This window comes from Eptatretus burgeri, chromosome 7, assembly GCF_056783735.1.
Source record: "Eptatretus burgeri isolate ZD-2024b chromosome 7, Ebu_testis_v1, whole genome shotgun sequence".
Taxonomy (NCBI): Eukaryota; Metazoa; Chordata; class Myxini; order Myxiniformes; family Myxinidae; genus Eptatretus; species Eptatretus burgeri.
Window position 1 is genome coordinate 64436530 of NC_140967.1, and position 19551 is coordinate 64456080.

The window sequence follows — 19551 nt, forward strand, 5'->3', positions numbered from 1 at the left end:
AATCGGTCAATCCCATCCGATGCTAATGGCATAATGGAAAAAAATAATAATAACAAGAGAGAGCAAGAATTGCTTTGCAATACACGTCCCCTTCCGGTGTGATATTTTCTAAGCCCAAAAAGGTCATATCTCTGTGAAAACTTAACGAAATGCCCTGAAACCCAAACTTTTTCTGTAACTTGTCACAATAAAGCCATGTACCAAGTTTCAGTCAATATGTTGAAGGGTATGGTCTGAAAAAAAAGTCTGAAAAACCACAGGTGAAATGAACAGACAGACAGAGGAACGGAGAGCAAACCTATAGTCCCCTTCAGTGAAACGGGTAGGGGACTAATAATAATAGTGACAGGTATACACCTTGGGGTTGCCTTCCCTTTGGTGTACGTGTGTTGTTTGTGGTGCTGAACCCAGCGCGTTCTCCAATGACTGCAACCCAGGATTTGCGTTTCACAAGTATGAATGATCATACAGGTTGTTGGCTACCAATCAAATGGATTGTTGTCATTTGGGGTCTATGACTTCTGAGTGACGTTAAAGTTATCACATCAACAGCGTAACATTTTTGAAACTTGTATTTCAAACAAACAGATACAAAGTCAAATGAGGAAGTTCATGTGCTCTGCCGAGTGCACTTCAAGGCAATCAATATGAAATGATTCAAAGAACAGTCTTCTATATTATCGAAGTCCACTGGAAGTACAGTTGCACATTTACAGGCCTGATGTGGACATGGGTCTGATAAGGACAATTTGTGTCACAGGTGCTGCGGTAACAGATTATGCTGTTCAATAACTCTGGGGCTGCATGTAACTGATGTAACTCAACATTTGCATCTGCGGAGTCATCTGGACATTTCATACATCCAAACGGTGTGACATCAGGAAGTTAATGGATTGGTCTTGTACATTGTCACCATATCATTAATTTATAAACGGCCTGATGAGGTGAATATGTAATTCTGCCTTCCGTTGGGGGCAATTTATTGGCCTGAATGTTCTTGCTCGCTGTCTCACACCTCAAAGTGTTCAGTGACTCAGTTTCAGCAACCCACATATTGTTCCAACAAACGTGGTAGTTGCTACTTCTTGGTCCTTTGTGAAGACTGGTGTAGTTCCAAATTGGAAAGGTCCTGGATTCTCTGGGTAAAAATGGTATGACTTGGACAGATGGACAGCCAAACGCACAGAAGCGATTGCAAAGCCCCGTCCGCCACGCCAGAGGGAAACTGATTAATAATGGGCCAAATGGCCTCCTCCTGTGCCAAAGATCCTTGTGTAACATTGCTAAGGACAATAACAAAGGTGGAGGGGACAGAGATTTGGGGTGGGGGTGGGGTGGGGCAATAGAGAGGTGGGTTGAGGCACTGGGAGTGGGGGGGGGGGTTGAGGACTTGTGTTTGGGATGAGGGGTTGAATACTTTGAGAAAAAAGGGGCAGGGGAGGACAGAGAGTTGGGTAGGAGGGGCAGAAAGGGGAGAGAGAGTTGGAAGAGGTGGGATAAGGCTTTGGGGGAGAGAGTTGAGAACTTGGAGTTGGGAGGGTGGGTTGAGGCCTTGGGGTCCGCAGAGTGTTTGTGGACTTGGGGGTTGGATGGGGTGGAGTTAAGAACTTGAAGAGGAGAGGGGGAGGGGAGGACAGAGAGTTGGGGTGGGGAGGGTTGAGACTTTGGTGGGGTGGGGGGGTACAATTTGGGGTTGGAAGGAGGTGTTGAGGAGTTGTGGTTGAGAGGGGGAGGGGTTGTGGACTTGGGCGTTTTGGGGGAGGGAGTTGAGAACTTGAAGAAGAAATGGAAAGGGGAGGACAGAGAGTTTGGGTGAGTGGGGTAGAGAGGGGATAGAGTTGGGATAGGAGGGGTTGAGGCTTTAGGGGGGGGGTTGATGACTTGGGGTTGGGGGAAGGGGTTGAGGACTCTGAGTTGGGGTGGTGGTTGAGTACTTGAAGAAGAAAGGCAGAGGGGAGGACATAGAGTTGTGGGGGGCAAGCGGGGGGGGGGATTGAGAACGTGGTGTTTTATATTACGTGGAGTTTCTGCAGGTTCCTGCAAGTAGATAATAAAGGATTTTGTGACAATGTAACATAGGGTAACCTCAGTTTAAAGTCACATAGCAACAAAACCTAACATCATCAACAAGTGATATTCAATCAGCAAAAAAGCATTCCCATTGGAGAGTGGTTGACAACCTTCCCGCGGTACACCCCGATACGTGCTTTCTTCCCAACTCGCGTCATCAAATCGATCAAGTACACTATTTATACCACTTTTCGAGAATGCATGCCTGGTATTGGTTAGGGTGGTGGCTTTGGATCCAAGGGTCCTGAGTTCAAATCCCGCTGAGAGGTTGAATTAATACCAGGTGGGGTTAACTCGGCCTGTCATCCTTCCGAGGTCGGCAAAATGAGTGCCAGCTTGCTAGTATCCTGTGTCGGAGTGGTGACCCGTCCAGGATTGTGCCCAATAGCCAAGGAGACTGCTTTGGCAGCACCAACGCTCTGCACAGAGTATGGTCCCAATCTCCTCCTCCTAGAATGTTGATCTCTCGATCCAACCCCAATGGCCCTTCATAATGCCAATCTGTCCGGAGCATTGGAGGGAGTTTGTGGATTTTGCAGCTCACTGAAGAAGTCTGTGGGGTGTCGAAAGAGTAATAATGGTGGTTCAATCCGACCGACTTCCGAAACTCCAATGAAAGGAACTCATTTTGCATCAATAGAGGAGCTCCAGAGAGCTGTGAACAATGAGCTAAATTACCTTTCAGACAACGACTTGGCTGGCAAGTGTGTATGGACTCCCAGGAAAATTGATTTGAAGGCAAACACTAAACATACATAATTTCTACGTTTAAATAAAATTTTATTTTGCTTTAATCCTAGAACTTTATTGTCTGACCTTGTACAAGTTGTTTGAGCATCTTCTGCTAAGCCATATCTCATTGGTAGTTGAGCCTTCCATCCCAATGGAACACGCAGGATTCAAACCATGGAGAAGTTCTGTGGATCAGGTCCTGCCTTTAACAATGTACATTAAGGTTGGATACCAATACAGTACACTCTCAAGAGTGGTGTTGCCTTGATAGATCTGTCAGCAGCTTATGACACAGTTTGGAGACATGAGCTCCTTTTCAAGACAGCAACACTCTTTCCCTGCCAGGCCACCATTTGAGTACTAGCATCTATGCTCAGCAACCATTATTTCAGAGTCTTACTTGGGGATTTTACCAGTGCACCAATAGCTCTGAATGATGGTCTCCCCAAAGGATCAGTGTTATCCACGATGCTTTTCAACATATACACATACAAGTGATTTACCTGTGACTACTTCACGGAAGTTTGCTTATGTTGATGATCTCGCTCTTGCCTACCAATCATGCAATCTTGATGATGTGATCAGTATTCTTGCGAAGTACTTCATGGTTTTGGAGGAGTATTTCATCAAATGGAGATTCCGTCCCAATCCATACAAAACTACTGTCACTGCTTTCCATCTGAGCAATCGCCTGGCTCATGCCAAACTAGATGTTTCCTTTGGTAAGCCAGTACAGAATCAGCCACACCCAAAATGTCTTGGGATGACTCTAGATCGCAGTTGAACATAGAGGGAATATCTGAAAAGGGTTTGTGGGACAACTAAGATTAGAGTGAACCTCATCCATAAGCTGGCCAGCACTAGCAGGGGAGCTGGCATATGCAGCCTCGCACTTCGACCCTCACTCTAGCTCTAGTGTGTCCCACTGTGGAGTACTGTGCATCTGTCTGGGCTGCGAGCAGTCACACAAAGCACCTTGATACTATCCTGAACTCTGCAATGAGAATTGAATCTGACACATTAAAGACAACCCCTCTACCGTGGCTCCCTGTGCTGACCAAGATCACACCCCTGAACATTCGCAGGCAAGCACAAATGTCCTGAGTCTCTAAAACCAATGGGTTCAGATGCAATATAATGCTGACCTGCCAATCCACGAAGAACTACTGAACCCTCCAAGACTTCGATTTAAGTCACAGAAGCCTTTCTGGATCAGGGGGCCCTGCAGTGGCCACTACTAATTATATTAAGTTGTGGCGCAGCAATGGGAAAGGCATCAATTTGAAATGGCCAGCTAATTCAAGATCCCATGAAGGAGATCCCAAGTTTTGACGTTCAGAGATGCTAGTGGAGTGGTCTTCACCGATTGTCAACCCTCCATGCAAGGACCATTCATCATACGTACAAGTGGAAGCAAACTGAGAGCCCAGTTTATACCTGTGGCCATCAAGATCAGACAGTCTTACGTGTCATCCAGGACTGTATACAGAGGAGACTCAGTTGGTGCTTTGCAGAACTACACAGGGCCAATTATGCTGCAATCAAATGGGGCTCATTACTTGATTATTATTGTCTACAAGATCATATAAATGAGTAAAAGGCAAAAAAGCCACCATAAAATATCTTAAAATACCCATTGTTAAACAATATTGGATGAAATCAGGAGGACGTTGATTAAGGTATGCTATCCGCTCTGGGAAGCCATTTGATGGCTTAACGGTTAAGGTGGCTGGCTTAAGATCATTGTGTCATGATTTACTGCCCCTGTCTACTCGTTGAAATAACACCAGGTGGGTTGACTCAGCCTGTCATCATTCCAAAGTCAGCAAAAATGATTACCACATTAATGGTAACAGTGGGACTGCAACAGCGGCACAGCCACACCTCCAGAAAATGATGCAACCAGCAGCCACAGGCTGCATATGAAACAGCAACAACAACAACTGCTATGGCAAGCAAAGAGAAGGTGACGTTTCAGGCATTACCCATTTTGTGCATCATTATTCTACCTGTCCACCGATGCAGATCGAGATTATTCCACCATTATATGTTCTTCAAGAGCAACAATGGTTCTTCTTTCGACTTTGCAACAATATTATCTGACTCAAACTTCTTAATAACTGCCTCAACCACACAGTTCTACGACCAATTCTCAGGAACAGAAAGAAAGGTCAACCCATGAGAGAACGTTTAATGAAAGATTAAATGTCACCAGATTATGTTGGAGATCATATTTGGCCTATATTTGCAGTATGCATCGGTGAGTGTTCTTGAAGAATGAGACAAAAAAGTAAACTTAAACCATTCACCACTGGTTGTTACCCCAATATCTTACATTCCAGTTCATTCCTATCTTCCTTACAAGGTCATAAAGAAAAAGTTCATAAAGTTTATACTGTTGAGTGATGAATGAAAATCCATGAAATGGATAAACTTGGCATCAGTGACCAGACCTGGTGGCATAATGATTTTAGCATCTGCTCTGAGGTTTGAACCCAGGACAGGTCATACCAAGAACTTTTAAAATGGTATGTGCTGCTTCCTTACTTTATACTCAGCAGGTAAAATTAAGAGAGCATTGATAAACAGTATTATGTTGGCAGCCAAAGTGCAGGCCTTTGTGGGCCTAATAGCCTCTTTTTGGAAGAAAACACACATGATAACTATCACGATCAGCAGTCATCTACTGCTGTGTTTTTGTCCAACAAGAGGCATTAAGAGAATTTGTGATTTGTCTATTTTTTTCACCATACACCCTGTTGCACCTTGTAATGTACTTCTTCAATTCTTAACTCGGCTCTCAGGTCAAATTGCTTCCTAAATGGTGACAATTATTCCCATCTACTTGGGCTGACCAGGGAGCATGTTTAGCCCATCTTTCAAGAACTATCTGGCCAAGCTTGGTGGCTGACTGAAAGTGGCAGGGTGTTTAATTTGTTTCGGGTGTGGCAATAAATCGTCTACTCTTGACGAAACATCTTTTATGTCCACCAACTGACGTTAGCATACAGGACACTTGGATTAACATCCATCCAAGAGATGGTGCATTTTGTGATATATTGCCCTGCATGTGAAGCACCAAGCCAACAATTTATAGTCTCGGAATCGAACCCAGACTTTTGCCAGCTCAAGGGCAAGTGCACTACCTCTACACCATCCTGTCACTATAATGATGTGCAGTGTAATGTATGTACTAATGTTAATGGTTACAATAATAATGTTGTGTCTACACCGATTAAGACCGACACTGGATGGATGGACCGAACTGGCTTTTACTCCATGGACTGAATTTGAACAATGGTGGCTTTGCACGCACAGGGATTACAAGAAGCATGAGGCTCTTAACTCTTTTAAAACCAATGGGTTTATTTCCCGAACAAATAACAGGGGGTGGTGATCGGGACGGTGGACATGGTTGAGATGGGGAAGAAAGGGGGAACATAGAATCGATAAATAATTATCAAGAATGACAATAAAACCTTTGGTGCCACACACCAGACTTGTTCACAGATGGGGAGAGGGAATGAGAACTGGGAGGCCTTAGCTCTCCTAGTGGACGAGGAGGGAGCACGAGCAGGTCCACGGGCTGGAGAGACGAACAGGCGATGAGGCAGGTGACGAAACACCTGGGCATGGTGATGAAGACACACGAGCAGGAACCATGGACGATGAAGGAGGAACAACGAATGTGGCATCATCAAGAGTAGGAACAGGAGAAGGCAGGCACATGAGAAGGAAGGAAGGCAAGCAGGCAGGCACCACAGACAGAGCAACTGTTTCCTCTCCACACGATCTCCTTCTCTCCTTTTTTTTTACGCAATCTCTCAGCTCTCCTCAGACGGCTCCAACACTCTCGGCTCTCTTGAGAAGTCCCCCAAATACTCCGCCCTCTCAGGTCATGTATGGGAGCATGCGCCAGAGCAGCGCGTCGCTGCGTCCACTTTCTGCCGGTACTCCAGAGGCCTCCGTCTGGCCATCTAGTGTAGAAGCATTTGTATGAAACTCTAATACCGTGGGCACTGGATGATAATTTTTTGCACCATGGATTTTATTGCAGACAGATGCATTGAGAATCAGAAAAATCATGGTGCCAATTTTTGTTTTGCATTTTGGGGACATTTTGGTGGCTTTTAATGTGGCCTCCTAAAATACTATTATCGCTGTTTCGGTTGCAACTACCAGTTTCAAATATTGTTGTGAAGCAAAGCATGTAGCAAATCAAATTAAAGGTCTGGACATTTGTAACACACATATATATATATATATATATATATATATATATATATATATATATATATATATATATATATATATATATATATATATATATATATATATACTGATTTTTATTGTCCACAGGTATCTATGCCAATTTCCCTGGCAATAACAACCATAACGGAGCATATATCCAGATGCAAATGATCTTATTTAAAAGTCAATCAATTAGATAAATGTACCGTTTATGCTTTATGGTATGTTTAGTGGTTCACATAAAGTATATCTGTTCTATTATATACACTTAAGTAGTCAACTGTAATGAATAGGTCAACATATTTGTTGAAACAAAAACTATCAAGTTCATAGTAATGCAGTGTCAGATAAGTCATCTTCATCCATGCTGTCCTCATGATCATTTCCTCTGAGTCTGTCATTGGTGGTTTCACATTTGTCAACGTTCGTGTCACAAACACACAACTCAGTGCAGGCCAAAGAATGCTTCTTGCAAGAGCAGGATCCACTGGCACATCGGCTCTTGCCACAGCCACACTTGACAAGCTCTATAACAGCTGTCGGAGCTGGTGGGAGGTCAGAGACTCTTGGGACATACTGATTATTTTCATCATTCCATCCATAATTAATTGGCGGAGGTAAGTCCGAATTTGGGGTGTCCGCCAGTAACCAAACCATCGCTTGGTAATGAGCCCTGAGAATGTGCTCCTTCAGAGATGCCTTTGTTGGGGGCAGTTTCTCAGCCTCCGCTTGATTTTTCTTGAACAAGTGCCATCGTAGCCCTCCGACTGTTTTGATACCGAGTCTTGGAGTGAACAATAGGCACGCAAACTCTTCTAGATTGTCCATCACTTCAGTGGATGGATAAGCTGTTTGTCCCAGCTGAGCAAATGCCTAGTGTATGCTTCCAATTGCTTTTTTGAATTGTTTCCAGCATGTTTGCTTGCCTTTGCCTGTGATCCGTCCAGTGGTATCACAGTGAAACCGTGGAATCCAATAAGACCAGCAGCATGATTCACATATAGGTTGTAAATTCACCAAGCGCCTTCTCGTACCTGTGCCAACTAGTATAGATACATCACCCAAGAGCGGCAGTTTTTGTAGGGCAAGAATAAACACATCTGTATCAGGAGACATGATATGTACACTTGAAGCAATTTGGGAAGCGCTCAAGGCATGTAGGATGAGTAGTGTCTACTTTGGCACATAGGACACCTGACGATCAGACATATGCAAACATTATAGTCTGTGCTATGTTCCGTGTTACTAGTTGAATGCTATGCTCTCTTTGTGTTGACTCAAGTGTTAACATTGGCCTTATTAGGATCCAGCAGATGAATGTCTCCAGCGATTTGGGAACTTGCTTTTCATCCAACAGGGAACCTTGAAATCTCCACGGCTGCTTTAGAGCTTCAGCGACGTCCCTTCTTATTACCTTGGCACTTTCGAAGACTGCTTTCATGTTGCTGCTCGCATCGTCAGCTGCCTCATCCAGGTTGTCAATTGCAGCTCTTTTTGTTCTCGACGTGTACATCCGATCTGGTTCATTCATATGCGTAGAGCGGAAGAACTCAACATCATCAATATTTTCTACAAGCTTACGCTTCAAACTTCTCCTTGATATATGCATATCATTTGAACCAATGACTCTGAGGATATTTTGATAAGCTGCTTCTACCTCACCCATGTCCAGGATAGATCCTGATTTCAGCAGGCTGCTCATCAAGTAGAAGAATTCAATGTCTGCTGAAACCTTGGTTATTACTGCTTCGTCGTCTGCTCTCTCCTGCTGTACCTGAGTTCGCTGAACGTGCTTCACCCAACAATACAGATAGTATTTGATATCAATGACATGGGCATCATTTGGATCGATTGCAACACTCAGATTTACTTTCCACTGCTGGTTATTGCTGTACTCAACAGCCTTTCGGAGCTGTTCCCCGGTGTTGAACTCACTGATCTGGTGGAGTGCTCCTTTCTCTGAAGATCCATTACAGAAGAAGCAGTTGTTTTTATTGTATTGTTTGGCACCAGATCGCATGTAACGTTCTGTTGACGATGGGTTCTCATGTGGTGGTAGTTGTGTTTTGAGGTTCGTCCTTTCTGGTCGTCCAACTTTCGTTCGTTTAGGTACTTCGCCTGCTTCCAGTACAGATTCATAACTGTTTTTCAGCCGCTCAATATGGATTTTGTGCACTGCAATTTTATAGCATGCTAGATGCCATGTGACACCTTTCTGTGATAGTTCATTTGCAGTCACATCACCAAGCTCTTCTTGGATGGATATGTACTTATTATCCCCATAGAGCGACCGGGTATTCACACTCTGGATAAACAGCTGATATAATTCTGGTCTTGGGTGTTTTACGAGTTTTCCAGATGCTTTGCAAATGCAGCATATATTCAAACCTGCCAAAGATGTAGTGCAACTTGATGCTTTTGTGCTGGAACTGGAAAGACTTGGGTATGATTCATCCATAACGATAACTTGAGAACAGTTTATTTCAATGTCCACTAGACATAAGTTCCTTCACCCATAAAAGCTTGGAGGTTAATCTACAACTACATCTATTACATCAGTCTTTTAGTCTGGATGCTTGACCACTTCCGCTATTATCATAGCTGACCTGAAAGGCAAAAAAAAATTAACATACATTGTATGTAGAATTGTAGCACGTCATAATGTTTAGAAAAATTAATTATCTTGGTGTCGTTGCAGTAATTGATTTAATATAGGCTGCACAGCATCTAAAATTAACAAAAATTCAGATAAGTCACTATGGTTATGTTCAATGTCATTATTGATATTATTATCATATTCTAGGCTGGATTCTGCAAAGTTTGATAGATTACATGCCCAGGTTTAAACCAGAAACAAAAAAGTTGGTAAATTGTCATCATTGAAAAAAGTGCGATTCAGGGGTAGTTCACGTATCGTCTTGAAAATAATATTTGAAATGCTCAAAATAATTGGCACCATGATTTTTCGACTCACAGAATCCATAAGAATGAAAAAAATAGGTTGTGCCGAAAATTATCATATGGTGCCCACGGAATTACATAGGCCTCTACACTAATCCCCCAGATAGATGCCTGGCCCATCCCCATTTCCTTGAGATGCCGATCAACCTGCTGCAACCACGAGGCACGTGGTCGGCCCATTAGCCTCCTCCACTCATGGGACTCCCTCGCTGAGAGAATCTGGTGAGCAGGATCAGCGTCAGGAAAACGAGCCACATGTCCATACAGCCGCAGCTGATCCTCACGGACTATGCAGGTAACAAATCTCATTTGAGTCTCTCTCAGCAATCGCGAGTCGGACACAAAGCCCGACCAGCAATAGCCAAGGATTCTCCGAAGAGACCTGGTACCAAAGGAATTAAGTCTCTGTCTCAGATCCCTGGTCAGAGTCCAAGTCTCACATCCATAGAGCAAGACTGGAAGCATCAAGGACCTGAAGACTCGGACTTTCGTCCTCCCGCACAGGTACCGGCAGCACCACGCCCCATGATCCAGTGAATCCATGTCTCCCCAGGCCCGACCCAGACGTCTGTTGACCTCTGGCTCACAGCCAGCAGAGACATGAATATAACTGCCAAGGTAAGTGAATCTCTCCGTGACCTCAACATCCTCACCACAAACAGGCAGACAGGGGCCCTCTCGGGGAAACGAAAATTCCACCCCGACAAAGGCGATCCATGGCTCCGCTCCTTGCGAGGTCGTGAAAATCTCCATCCTTCTTGGGGGGGGGGTGATCTAAGTTCTGCCCTTCTCTCTCTTCGTTTCAGCCTCACCTCAGGCACTTCATTTGGTGGGACATACAAGAGGTTCTATGTACAATTCCTTACCTTAAACCCCAACGATTTATTAAAACACACCACTCGCCTATTGTGCACATTCAAACAAAATTCTTAATCTACGTTTCCTGACTTAATCGCATTTAAATGGACTAACTACTCATACACGGACCATACTACTCTACGCATTTCTATCTGTTCTAAGGTAGTATCTAACCCCTCCCACCCACAAACGTAACAATAATAATAATAATAATAATAATAACAATTAATACCTACTACTTTCTCCTTTTATCACAGACTTCATGACATTTTCAGATCATACATCAGTTTCAGACATTCCAAGTCTCCGACACTGAGCAGAGTCTCAGGCAAGTAGTCATTTTCTCTCCAACTCTCAAACCACATGCCCTAAACCTCCCACATCTGCAAAATAATTTCTGCTAATCTGCATGGATGGAAGCTCTTCTTTTGATCAGCAGAGTGGTGCGTACAGTATTTTGACATCATATAGTTTTTGGAAGGAATCTAATGAGCTGAGAGTGTGTTGGGATCCTTATTAATGGGTTTACTGATTGATGTGATCGGACTGTGCTCATCCCACTGACTTTACAATCAGCAAACGCTTTATACAGTTTGTTCTATTTGTCATCACTTGATCATGTGGAGAGCCATGTAAGGTTAATGATTTTGTGAAAATAGGGCTAATGTTTCTAAGGATGGATGGAAATGGGGAAGAAATGTAAAGGATATTTATCCTGTTCCAGGTGAGGAAATAAGCCCAAATTGAGTGTTATTGTGACAATTTTAAACAACAGGAGTGTTGTGGGATCTCCCCTGTTTCGTGTAACTAAAACTTGGCATCTCTACAGTTTTGAAAACACAGAAGTCAATGAATAGAATTGAGCAGATTTTATAGAGAGACCTGAGGTGAGAGGAAGTGGAGTCATACGTTTTTTTTTGGAATCTTTTTAGAATCTGATGTGTATATATATATATCTGTTATCTCTCTCTCTGTCCCTCTCTCTGTTATCTCTCTCTGTTATCTCTCTCTGTTATCTCTCTGTCTCTCTCTCTCTCTCTCTCTCTCTCTCTCTCTCTCTCTCTCTCTCTCTCTCTCTCTCTCTCTCTCTCTCTCTCTCTCTCTCTCTCTCTCTCATATATATATATATATATATATATATATATATATATATATATATATATATATATATCTCTGTTATCTCTCTCTCTTATGGTTATCTCCATCTGTACCTGGACGGTGATTATGTCTGGGCAGGGTTTGTCTCCAGACGTGTCCTCATGGTATTTATCTCCAGACATGTCCGTCCTGTGTTTATGTCCAGGTGGTATTTATGTCCGGACGGGTCCAAGCAGTATTTGTTTCCATACAGCTTAGCTCCGGGCATGTCCAGGCGGTATTTATGTCCCGGTGGTGTTTGTCTCCAAATATATCCGTGCTGAGTTTATGTCTGGACGGGAGTTTGTCTCCTGACACGTATCTCCATATGTGTCTTGACTGTGGTTATGTCCAGGCGGGGTTTGTCTCCAGACATGTCTGGATGTTATTTATCTCCAGATGTGTCTGGATGGGAGTTTGTCTGCAGACGTGTCCAGATGGGAGTTTGTCTCCAGATGTGTTTGGGTGGGAGTTTGTCTCCAGACGTGTCCGGATGGTGTTTTTTTCCAGACAGCTTGGCTCAGGACGTGTCTGGGCGGTGTCTGGACTGTGTTTATCTCTGGACATGTCCGGATGGTGTTTGTCTCTAGGCAGTATTTATCTCGTATGACTGGTAGAAAATGTATTTCATACATTATGTTGTTTCCATCTTCACTGTTATTCCATGCAGAATCATTTTGATGAGATGGTATGAATCGCAATTGACGCTCCATCGTACGTTTGCCTTTCCTTCCCCTCACCTCAAGCTGCCTTCCCTCCCCCTCCTCTCTCTCCCTCCCTCCTCTTTTCCTCCCTCCTCTCTCCCTCACCCCTCCTTGCTCTCCCTCCCCTCTCTCTTTTCCCCTCGTTCCACTCTCTCTTCCCCCATCCCTCCTCTCTCTTCCCCCATCCCTAATCTCTCTTTTCCCCTCCTCCTATCTCTTTCCCCCACTATCCCCTCACTCTCCCCCACCCCTCTCTATCTCCCACCTCTTTTTTCCCCCATCTTAGTGTTCCCATCAGCGAAGTGACGGGTGTTATTTGCTGGTATGTGATATAGGGTATATAATGTGCTGCTTTATTGAAGAAAATTTTGAAAGTACAACTGATAAAAAAAGTGTCAGGCCACTTTGAGTATTTAATGATGCAGGATACAATCATTACTCATATTTTTCTGTAAAAATTTATAGGGAAGGGGAGAAAGGGGGTGGGGGGTTGGCATTCGGCGAACTAAGTTCCTCCATGTTATTGAACTTCGATCTTAAATCTTTCTTACAGAAAATAATTCCATATGTGATGAACTTGGTCCCCATTTTAAACATCCATTGATTAAGAAGAAGAAGGAGAATGAAATATGCCTTTATTTACATTAAAAGGCAGGAGGGGCATTATGACTCCATACATTATCACCATGAGCTTTTCACTCAACGATGTGGAGCATATTCTGGTGAGCCTTGACTGTGCTGGCGATGTGCCCAGATGGCATCAGCACTCCTGTTTTCCCTGCTCTCACTTATCCTCTGGTTACTTTCTTCAGTGTTGTCCTTCACCTTAAGTTGCCTCTCATATGCTTGGAAGATGGTCAATTCACCACTCCAATACACAAGAAGGGATAAAAATGTGTCTTCTAAAATACAGGCCAGTTAGCTTTTCTTTTTCCTCTTCTTTTTAACAGGATCTGAGGCTCATAGAGGAGCTGCCTTACACACATCACACACACATGGACATGCAGACGAATACATGAGACACACAGAGACACTCTGGGTACCGACGACGCCACAACAATGACAACGTCTTTCTCACAACACTCATCGGATCATTTCCGAAGGAGGAATTTTCTCCTCCCCATGGATGCCAACCTATGGGGATTGTCTGTGCTTCTATCCTTTTAAATAACATTAAGCAAGGAAGCAGCACGTACCTTTTTAAAAAAAAAAGGCTTTGGTATGACTCAATTGGGGTTTGAATCACTGACCTCCCAGACTCGCAGTGGATGCTTTAACTATGATACCACTGAGTCTGTCATTACTTACTTCAATCAATCATTTTTTCATACAGCACCTCTCATTTAAAGCAAAATTTCAAAATGACTTATACAGAGGGAGATTGGTAAGAAAGGTAGAAACTTAGAAAACGCTTCTGCAAAAAAGATGGGATTTTAGGAAAGATTTGATTTCTGTAATTGATGAGGGTTTGTGAAGTTTATAAGGCAAAGGATTTCACAGTTTAGGAGCATATCTGATTAATATTTGATCACCAAATGTCTTCATTCTCATGTGAGGAACTACCAGAAGATTCACATTTTTAGATTGCAGCTTTCTTGCAGGGGTTTAAGATGTCAGGTCAGAAATGTAGGCAGAAACCAGTTTACTTTTGGCTTCAAATGGTTTCATCCAAATTTTAAAATCCTTTTGGTGTACAGGGGGCTGGTGAAGTGACTTGGGGATTGGAGTGATGTGGTCAAATTGAAAGCTGAGCAGCAGTCTCAATAATTTGTACGGCTTTAAGAAAAGAGGCAGGTAAAGGTGCTAACGGTAAGTTGCAGTAATCCATGAATGATGGTATGAAAGAATGAGCAAAGTTTCAGTTGTCCTCTGATTTAAGTACGAATACATTTGGGCAACATTCTGCAGATGGAAGATTTGTGTATTTTTGCATTGTGTGGAACATATGAAGGAGTTGGGTCCATAGTAACACATACGTTTGAAATTGTGGAAGCAGAGATGAAGGTGGTAATCCCCGAGTCTCAATATCTGGGATGAAATCTTTTTAAGGATGGAAAAGGGCCAAGGATCAGCATGTCAGTCCGAGAAGCATAGAGTTTGAGAAAGTTCATGGACATCCATGTTTGAATTCCAGAGAGAAGGGAATTCAGAGTTGTAGAATAGTGCATGTCAACAATACAGAGGTCTGGGTATAATCAGCAAAATAGTGAAAGATGATCTTGAAATTCTGTAAAATTATACCAAGTGGATTCCGATAAAGTGAAAACAAGAGTGGACCAAAAGCAGATCCCTACTGACAGATGAATTAATTTGTGGTTAATGAATAAATAGCCTGCAACAATGTTTACACTTACAATGAGAGCAAGGTCATGGAAGGCATTGTCACACAGCTGACATCAAGTATTTCCTTTTCTTAGACAGGTAATCTTTGATCATCAGTTTGGATATTGACCTGGACACTCAACTTTGGTGATGTTGCTACTTCTCTTTCAAGGCCCTGCATCTCAAGTGAAAAGTCAAGACTTTTTATCTGGATATATATCAGGCATTTGATGCAGTCTGTCACCCTGGTCTGCTTGCCAAACTTTCTGCCTCTGGAATAAGAGGCCACCCTCTTTCCTTACTTGCTGATTTCCCCAACTCACATTGTCAGTGTGTAACACTAAACAGAATGCAATTATCTGCCCTCCCTGTTGAGACTCGGGGACTCCAAAGCAGCATCTTGGGCCTATAGCTCTGTTCATTCTTTACATTCATGACCTCTACTCTAGTAAACCCATTTTTACAGCGCGTGCGCTATGTACAATTGCACCGAGTTTGAAATGTCCCCGCCGGCGTCTACCACGTCTCCGGTGTCCCCTGTCCCCCCCCCCCCCCACGTGCCTCAAGACAGCCAATGACGGCCGTCCGGTAGATGCAGTGCGTAACCTCGACGGAAATGGCGACAATTGATGGAAATACCCGAGTATTTCAATGGAAATTTGTGAAACTAATGTGTTATATATGTGAAAACCATTTAATTTATTGCTTGACGGAAAAAAACGAAGAAACGCGCCCCTCGTGTATGAACGAACGAAAGACGTCACTTCCGCCCACCATCGCATTTCGCGCCGATCGCCGAATGCTGAAAGATAAGTTCTTCTTATGCCATCATTCTTTTGCGGCCCCCTGCCACGCTGTATCGAACAATTTCATTCCTTCTGTTATATATAAAGGTGCTTATCACAATAATAACAAGATTTTTACATTTCAAATATTAAGTACGCCTTTTAATTGTTTTTCAACTGAAAAAGCATAAATTGCATATTTTAACATTAGTGTACTCATTTGCTTCACCACACGCGCTGTATTGAAGGATTTCATTGTTACTCTTTGCAGATGGCTCCATATTTTGGCATACAATTCCACATTCCACCAACATACCAGGAGCACCTGGTTTCCCTTCTGCTCACCTGGAAAGCATCAGACGTTGCTCAAACACTTTCAACACGTCTTTCATTCCAGGCAAATCTCATTTTTATCACTCTGTCTCTCCGCAAAGATCGTCACATGAAATCACCCATATTTCCATAATAGATTTATGAGCTGACCAATCTATTTCAACCAATGGAGGAGATTCAGTCTCACAGACTTTGGAGCCTCACCATCTCCAACTATGACCTTTCCGAGGTAGACCATGTATGAAATCTGGCCTCCAAAATTAGCAACAGACTGGATATACTTTGTTGTGCCAAGTCTTTCTTTGGTAAATCTGAACTTCTCAAAGCCAACAAAGCCTTTTCCCATAGCTTATTCGTTCGTATGCAGCACAAGGGTGTGGGGTAGCATCATTGGCTGAGGGCAGGGCTGTGCTGCTGTTACAATGTCCCCTGCTGTTTATGGCAGGAATTTGGAATTTGGCCATGGCGTCGGTGATAGCTCGCCTACTCTTCGTGAAGGACACGATGGGATTTTTAACATCCACCAACAAATGCTGGCAGGCTGGATGCTCTTTTGACGACCATCCAAGGAACAACACACCCATTGATGAATCACATACATACATACATACATACATTGGGAGCATGTGCTTTCACAGCACGTCACTGCGTCCACTTTCCGCCAGTACTCCAGGGGCCTCCGTCTGGCCATCCCCTCAGGCAGATGCCTGGCCCATCCCCATCTCTTAGGGAGAGGCCATTCCAGGCATCACCCAAGGGAACCCCCTCAGGTTAACCCGAGGAGACCGCTGTCTGTTGGACGACACCTCAACACCACACACCTCAGTGTGTTTTGCAGAATGAAGTGTTTTGTGATGGCCGGAGTGCAAACCCTGTCACCATCCTCCAAGAGAAGGTAACTAACTGCAGGAGGACGACCGCAGCACAGAGGTCACCAGATATGGATGGCCGGTGGCTCACAAGGGGCTTCTCCACCCTTTGGCAGGTTTTGCATTTAATCTTGCTGGGTGTCCACTGTCCATGTCCATACACCTTTCACACCAGGGGGACCCGGTGGAGGGAGCCAGTTTAGTTGCCAACACTTGACCATGAACAGGTTTGTACGGCTTTACATGTTACCCATAGCAAGTCACAAATCTGATCTGGCTTGACCTGTCAATCAGTGTTGGGCGCCACCGTATCAGCCAGGTTGTTCTGTTCTATGTATTAGTGCGGAACAACGCAGAGCTCCCATCCTCAAACACCTCCTTCCCCCCCACCCCCCGGCAACCCCAGCCCCCGAGTAGCCAGATTACAGGCGCAAGCCACTACGCCCAGCTACGATGAATCACTCTGCCTGTGAAACACCGGGATGACAGTTTATATCTTGCTCGGGATTCAAATCCAGGCAAGAAAGCTTAGAGGTGAGTGTGCATACCTCTATGGCATCCATAGTCAGCCCCCTCCATAGCTCAATGGATTACTGTTCTCCCCGATGGGATATTGCCAACACTTCACACTTGTCTATGCCCAATGCTCTGGATTCTAAAAGTCAACGTCAAAAAAAGCATAAGCACAGTCCCTGATCCTGTATCATCACAAACAGATAGGTAGCCTCTGTTTTCTCTCACCTCCTCTCAGGTTTTGCTCCCTCTGCTATTTCATTCCTCCATCCCTCCCCAGGCCCTCCAGGTTATGTGTATTCTTCCAACGACTTCTTCCTCATTAAACTTCCAAAATACAGGCATTATTCTTCTCTTCTGCTTGTGGAAATGCCTTTCTCAATCTACACAATCTCATTCTTCCCTCCAGCACTTCCAGTTGACACTGCACCGCCATCTCAGGTCATCCTCCATCCATACCCATGATCTTTTCAATTCTCATTTACACTCCCAAATCCCTTCCCATGTACTTGCAGGTTGCAATTTTTTCGTCACTCTTCTCTGTCCTACTCTGTTCTGTACATTGCCTTGCTGGATCAACGTGTTGACTGTTGTCCCACTGCCCCACTCTCACTGCATTTCCTTCTATTCCCTGCCATCTCACTTTTCCACAAGATTTGAATTTTCATACAAAAAGAGCCTTGGAGAAGGAGGAGATTGGGACCATACTCTGTGCAGAGTGTTGGTGCTTCCTTAGCAGTCTCCTTGGTTATTGAGCACAATCCCGGACGGGTCGCCACTCCGACACGATATACCAGCATGCTGGCACTCATTTTGCCAACCTCGGAAGGATGACGAGCCGACCTTGGAGCAATGTTAAAAGGAGGTGAAATGGAGTTTAACTTCGTGGAAAAACCATGATAGAACCCCAGTTTTGCTTTTTGGGAAATTCCTGTACGGATTGTACCCCAGTTGTGAATCTTCATCATTAAATTGCATTGCTTACACAGCAATTTCAGAATAAGTTGGTAATTTCTGATGAGGTCAGCTGGTTTTCTGATGACAATCTTATCAGATGTTTTACAAAGGATTGTAAAGAAAATTTGAGGTTGAAAGTACAAGTGTTCCATATATTACAAGACAACAACAGGTCTTCTATGATCATCTAATTACAAACCAATGTGAATCTATGAGTTTCTCAAATAGGTAAACTTTCATTACGAGTCGTAAAGAAATATATATTGTTTTTGTCTTCTTGTTTTTGCACGTTCTTTTGGACTTTCTACATCATGCTCTTGTGTCTCCACTTCCTGTTCTCTCGAAATTTGCCGAATAAAACATGTAGGCCTACTGCATTGAGTTTCAAACAACTTACCTTGGAAAATTAGGGTACTATTTGAGGCCAGGTAACTTATACAAACAATGCTTACAAGCTTTCGTAAACAAGTTGTTGGTGAAAAGATTGATGTTTTCAATAAATGTTGCTCTTCTATGAGGCTCAACCTTGTTTGAAGTTTTTTTTGAGAGATTTACTTTATGAGAGCCATTCAAAAAGTTTTATGAATGTGATACTTGAAATATACATTCCAAGACAGGCTGATGTTACTTTTGATTTTCATTACACAAGTATATGTAATTCGTAAGAAAATAATAAATGTATTTTTTTTCTACCGATTACCGACGGCTTATTATACTACTTTTGTTATACTATATTATATATTATAATACTATATTATATATAATACTATATTATATATAATAATACTATAATATACCGACGGCTTATTATACTACATATATCCTTATTATACTACTTTTGGTGTGATTTTTAGGGTAGTGGGCTTGGGATCCTAGGGTCCTGAGTTCAAATCCCGCTCACCTGTTGAATTAACACCAGGTGGGGTTGACTCTGCCTGTCATCCTTCCGAGGTCGGCAAAATGAGTGCCAGCATGCTGGTATACTGTGTCGGAGTGGCGACCCGTCCAGGATTGTTCCCAATAGCCAAGGAGACTGCTTCGGCGGCACCAACGCTCTGC

General features: G+C 43.4%; 1 protein-coding gene across 2 annotated transcripts in view; it reads left to right on the top strand.

Moving 5' to 3' along the window:
* Positions 1–19551, top strand: part of STXBP6 (syntaxin binding protein 6) — a 247941-nt gene that overhangs the window by 87060 nt on the left and 141330 nt on the right. The window lies entirely within an intron of this gene.